The sequence below is a fragment of the Cervus elaphus genome, chromosome 2, assembly GCF_910594005.1.
Source record: "Cervus elaphus chromosome 2, mCerEla1.1, whole genome shotgun sequence".
NCBI lineage: Eukaryota > Metazoa > Chordata > Mammalia > Artiodactyla > Cervidae > Cervus > Cervus elaphus.
The window spans coordinates 3,897,509-3,903,914 of NC_057816.1; positions in this window are offsets into that span (position 1 = coordinate 3,897,509).

The window sequence follows — 6,406 nt, forward strand, 5'->3', positions numbered from 1 at the left end:
AAAATTTTCTTCTATCTTCAATGAATTTGGTACCAGTGTTACACTAGCTTTTCCTAAAGGTTTTTTTCCTGAGACTTTTCTACTTTTTTGCATGCCCTGGAACAGTTTAAATGATATTGGAATAATCTGTTCCCTAAAATTGTGTTAGAATTCCCATGTGAAACCGCACAGCCTGGTGCAGTTTTGGCATGAGGTAGAACTATCTATTTAAGGATGTCATTTTCTATGGGAGTTGGGTCATTTTCTCTTTTCTGTCTCTTCTGGGGTGAAGTCTTCACATTTACAGTTTCTTAGAAAGAATCTGTTTCATCCAAGTCTACAGATTTATTGGCATAAAGTTGATCAAAGCATTCTTTTGTGGTTCTTTCCATTTTCTCTGTTCATGTTTCTCTATTTGTATTATCTTATTCTGCACAAGGGGCTTCCCAGGTGGCGCTAGTGGTAAAGAACCTGCCTACCAATGCAGGAGACGTTAGAGATGTCGGTTCAGTCCTCGGGTCAGGAAGATCCCCTGGAGGAGGGCAGTGGCAACCCACTCCAGTATTTTTGCCTGGAGAACCCCATGGACCAAGGAGCCTGGTGGGCTACAGTTCATGGGGTCACAAAGAGTCCGACACGAGTGAGCAACTTCACTGTCACTTTCTTTCAAAGCAGATTAGCATGCATGCATTCTGTATATGTATATATACTCTCTTTTTCTTAATTGTGCTGGTTTTAATTGTCTTTTTCCCTCCAAAAAGTCAGCTTGGTTGAACCTTTCTTGGAATGAGGCTGCAGGTGGAGACCCACTCTGCGTGGTCCTCTGGTCCGCCTCTCTCCTTCCAGAGGTGGGGGTCCTACGTTGTGTTCTGGAGGCTCTTTGCTCTGTCTCCTGCTGGTTCCATCAATAAACCTCTTTTGTGTCAAACCATGTCTTTGCATCTGGCTGTTAGCAGACCCAAACAAGCCCCAGGCATTCCCTGGCTGCAGTGCACAGAATGCCCTAGAAGGGGTGGGGAGGGAGGTGAAGCCCGTCTGCCCGGCTGCTGCAGTGGTCTGGGAGCAGAGGGGACCCTGGTCTCATCCCAGAAAGTGGGGAGCGAGAGGGGGTGTACTGTGAGGGATGGGTCTACGAGCTGTTTGGGGTCAACGGGACTTGGGCATATAACTGCATAGCTAACATTTCACCATTTATTGCTTTCAACATTCCTTCCCAGGACCATAAGAATCAGATGAAGCTACAAATCTGAAGGCAGAGTTGAAATGTTTATTCACAATCTCTCAACTTGGCCTTAACCCCCAGCCCTCACTGAATGTCAAGATCTTGCATGAGAAAGAAAGAGACATGGCTCTAAAGGGGACAAGCAAAGGTTACTGAAGAGCCTGGGGGGGCCAGGACCCCGGCTGGCCCTTCTCCCGGCCCTGCACGCAGAGGCTGGGGGGCGGGGGCAGCCGTCCTTGGCCGTGGACACAGCACGAGGTCTGGCCAGCTCTGATATGCTCTGGCCCCACCCAGGAGGCGACCAGGGAGGGCTGGTGGTCAGCAGCCCACCTCCCCCCGCAGACGCTAAAAGAAGGAAAAATCAAGCAAACCTGGACACTTTTCAGGTGGGTTTTGTGCTGTTGGTCTTTCGCTGGGGGAGCATATTGTACATTTTCTCTTTTAGGAAATAGAATGTTCTGGTGAGAGGAGGCCTCAGAGATTAGCAGAAAGCGGGAAGGAGGAAGCCAGGTGGCGGGTCTTCTGGCTGCTCAGGACCTCCCACCTGGCAACTCCAAGCCCACCTACGCTCTGCCTTAGACCCCCTCCCCACATGGTGCTTGAACCCGAGAGCTCCGGGTCCACACACTGTTTCCACACCCTGCCTTGTGCAGATGAGAAAACTGAGGGGCTGTCTGAGATCCGGAAGCAAGTGCAGGGCTGAGCTGGGAACCTCCGTGTCCCGCCTCACACCTCACCTCCCCCCAGCCAAGGTATACAAGCGCAGGTGTGCATGCTCAGGTGTGGCTCCTGTTCTGAAGGCAGACTCCGCACGTCAAGCAGGTGTGCACCTGTCCAAGGTGTTAAGGGTCACCAGGTGTGCCCTGCCCCAGCTCAAGTTAAGACAGAGAGGTTGAGCTTGTTGCAGGCAAGTGCCGTGTGTGTGACTCTGGGCCCCTTTCAGGACTTGGGGAACAGCAGGTGGGTGGTCCTAATCCAGGTGACCAGAGGACCCACAGGACTCCTCCTGGGGGAGACACGCCTCCTCTGAGGGCCCATCCCACAGGGTTTCTGACCAGCCCCTCCTCTTCCTTTTTCCACCGTCCTGCATTCACTCTGCAGGTGGCCTGAGCTGCCTGCTGGGTTTCTGGGTGAACGTGCCCACAATATGGGGCCAGCCAGAGCCAAAAACTGAGTACACGTCATAGCACTGAGCTCCCCCCAGTGCTGGGGTGCCCTGGGGGTGTGCCCGCACACAGGAGGCATCTTCTGTGCCCTTTCCACCTACCGGGTCCTGGGTGCCAGCAACGAGCCAGCCACAGAAACCAGCTTGGTGAACAGAGTGGCCTCCAGTTTAGGGCCCTGGGAAAGGACTTAATTCTCCCCAGCTCTTGGCTTCACACAGCCCTGTCAGATATCCCCTCCCTGACCCACCATCAGATGTCCATTTTTCATGAAACTAATGCAACTTCAATTTCAGGTCATCTTCCTTACTAGGAGCTTCCGAGGGCTGAGGAGGGACTTGGGAGTTGTGTTTACAAGGTCATGCGTTTTTGTAAAGCTTGCAAAAATTAGCAATTTTATGTGGTGGACACACTGTGAGGTGACCAGGGGTGGCTGAGAGAGTTCCAATGAGTCACACCCTTGCAAAATCCCCTTTCTTCAAGCATGGGCAGGTTCTGCGACCTATTTCTTTCTTTTTTTAAAGTTGTTTTTTTTTTTTTTTGATGTGGACACTTTGAAGTCTCTATTGAATTTGTTATGATACTGCTTCTGTTTTATGTTTTGATTTTTTGGCCACAAGGCCTGTGGGATCCTAGCTCCCCAACCAAGGTTCAAATCACATCTCGCAGTATTGGATGGGGGAGGCTTCACCACTGGACAACCAGGGAAGTCCCCTGTGACCTACTTCTGACTGATAGATGATGGCAAAGGTGGTAGGCTAGCATGTCCACGAGTATGGCAGGTTATAGGGACAAGGTGAAGAGATTTTGCAGAAGTAATTAAAATCCCAACCAATTGACTTTGAGTTTTTCAAAAGATGGGCTTGGGCAGGCAGGCCTCCGAGAGGGCCCTGGTTTCTGCTGAAGCCAGAGACTATCTCTCACTGGCTTTGATGAAACCAGCTGCCTGAATCCTAGAGCAGCAAGAAAATGAACTCTGCCAACAACCTGAGTGGGTTTGGGAGCTTCCCTCCCCGAGCCAGCCTTCAGATGAGAACGCAGCCCAGCCACCACCTCGATTTCAGGCTCAGACCCAGGCAGGGGACCTGGCTGAGCTGGGCCTGGATTCCTGACCCAGGGAAACTGTGAGATGACATGTGGGTTGTGTTCTGAGCTGCTACACATGCAGCAATGTTAGGTAGCAATAGACAACACATTCCTCATATGTTCTCTTCCTTCTAGAGCTCTCCCCTGCCAACAGCGTAAGCTTCATCTCCATAAAATCCTTGAGGCCGTAACTTTCTGGTGCCTTTCGGTTGTAGGAACCGTCTTACTTCACCCATGATGACTGCCTTTCAGAGATGGAAGTCTCCAATCTGGTCCACAGAAAAAGTCCAGTCTCATAGGCAGCTCAAGTCTTCTTTCCCCAAACTCAGGCCCAGGCCCCAGTGGGGAGAGCGGGAAGGGCTGTGGCCGAAATGTTGGAACAGCAGGTAAAGCTCTACCCGAGTGTCCTGGGGCTGCAGCAGCAAACAACCAGTTTGGGGGCAGTGTATAGCAGAAAAGGATCTCTCCCCGTCCTGGAGCCAGAAATCCATGAGCAAGGCATCGGCAGGGCTGCCTTCCCACGGGAGGCTGCAGGGGAAGGTCCTTCCTGCCTCTTCCAGCCTCTGTGGCCTCCAGGTGACCCCTTCAGTCTTGCCTTTTCAGCACCCCGCCTTCTCTCCTCTATGTCTGTGTCTCAACCGCCCCCTTCTCTTATAAGGACCCCAGCCCTTGGATTTGGGGCTCACCTTAAATCCACCATGATTTCAAGATCCCTAACTTAATTATGTCCTCAAAGATCCTTTTACAAATGAGGTCACCTTCACAGGTTCTGGGGATGAGGCTGTGGACAGATCTTGCGGGGTCACTGTTTTCAGCCCCCTACGGTCATATTCAGAATGTTTTCTGCAAGTGAACCAGGAGCCAAGTGTGCCGCAGGTGAGATGAGATGTGAGAGGCAGGGGTGGAGGAGGACAAGGGGGTTCAGAGGGAGAGGATGTTGGGTGACACCCGTGAGGGTGACATTTAAGCCCGGACCGGATGGCTGAGAAGGGCCCCTGCCGTGGAGATGAGACAGGGAAGCAGAGGGGCCCTGGTGTGTGAGAGCTGAGGGCGCGTGAGGCTGCAGGGTGGTGGGGTGTGGAGAGGAAGCAGGCAGGGTGTGGGCGGCGGGGAAGGCCGTGGCCTGGCCAGTTCAGACCATCCTGCAGAGGAAGCAGTAGGTCTCCAGGCACTGGGAGGCCAGGAGGGGCATTTCCGGGGACGGAATCCTGTGCTGAGGTGGTCGGCCTGCTGCCTTGTGACCCTGGATACGCCCCCCCTGCCTAGGTCTGATCACTGGGCCTTGTCCCTGCTAGATGTGGGGGCTAGGGGAGTCAGGTGTCCTGGGAGGGTCAGGCAGGGCCCCCCTCCAGTTGCCTGAAACTCTGATGAGAGTTGCATAAAGCAATGCATGAAGCCAGGCAGCTTTATGGGGTGTTTGATGAAGCTTTTAAGGCATCAGAGACCATCATCAGAGGCATGGCCACCTGCTCCGTGTGGCTCAAGATGCAGTCTCGTGGGGGCCTCTGCTGGATTGCGGGCCACACCTGGGGGCGCTGGAGCTTGGCCAGGGTGCACCCTGTTCCTTTGACCCCTAACCGTCGGGCCATCCCGCCAGGCACGGCCGGAATCCTCCAAGTACGAGGTGTGTCCAGAGCCCTGGCCCTCGGTCCTGGCACCGCAGAGGGCAACGTTAACACAGTAATGAAAACCGTGGAGATTTTAACAGTTTCTTAGACAGGGGATGCCTCTTTGTTCCAGGGATCGGGTCCCGTGGCCACATCACAGCGAGAGACACACGAAGTTCCCGGCGTTGAGGGGCTCACGTAAGGGGGATGGTAGACAAATGACTGGAGAACCCACTGGGAGAGCGTGGGCCTGGGGGTGAGAGCTGACGGCATCCCTGGGCGGGGGTCAGGAGGCCTCTCACAGGTGACAGAGCAGGGTCTGTGGCATCTGGGGGGACCGTCAGAGCATTCCAGGCAGGGATGCTATGCGGTTGGGGCGTGTTGCCAGCGGCCACCACGTGGAGGGAGGTGAGGTGGGCAGCACGCAAGGGAAGCGGAGAGAGCGGCCAGGCCTGGCCCCTGAGAAGGGGCCCAGAGGAGGCTGAGCCTCCATCCAGCAGAAGTCCCCTTTCCTTAAGGTGGCCCTGCTGTTGTCTGAGCTGAGATGGGCCGGACTGGGGCAGGGGGAGGGGAGGGGCGGCGCTCCCCGAGAGTTTGGCGGCCCACATGGGCCAGCGGTGAGCCCTTTCCCCTGGGCAGGCCGTGGACTCAGGAAGCAGCTGGCTGCGCCCTCAGCGTGGGGCTCTGTGGGCACAGCGGGGAGGGCTCCCGTGGAGCCAAAGCTGCTGTGGGAAGGGTCCTGGCTCTCTGGGACCCCGTCCCCACTGGGAGTGCGATCATCCCCAAAGACACCCTTAGCTGGCCGTGGCAAGGTGGGGGCTGGTGCCTCCGGCTCTGAGACCCCTCCCCAGGTTGCCCAGAAGTGGGGGGCTCAGGCCACAGCTCCCCTCTCCCTCAGCAGGGCAGCAAGTGGTCAAGGCCATGGGCTCTGCTCCCTGTTCCCCAAGAAAGACCAGCTGGCAACCTGGGGTGAGCTCCTTCAATCCTTCTGAATCTTGCTTCTCTCTCTACTGGGGAAGCTGAGGGGTCAGTGGTGGAGCTCACAGGCTAGCCTCCCCGGCTCTCAGCTTTGTGACTTTGGGCCATTTACAAAACCTCCCATCTATTCCCAACTTCCAGGGGTTTGTTTTCTTGGGTGGGTATTGAAAGCATCAATATACCCAAAGCACTGACCACCTTGTTCATGGCAGCACTATTAACAATTGCCCAGACATGGAAGCAACCTGAATGTCCATCAACAGATGAGTGGATAAAAAAGATGAGATACATACACACACACACACACACACACACACACACACACATATATATACATGCAGTGGAATATTACTCAGCCATAAAAAAGAGTG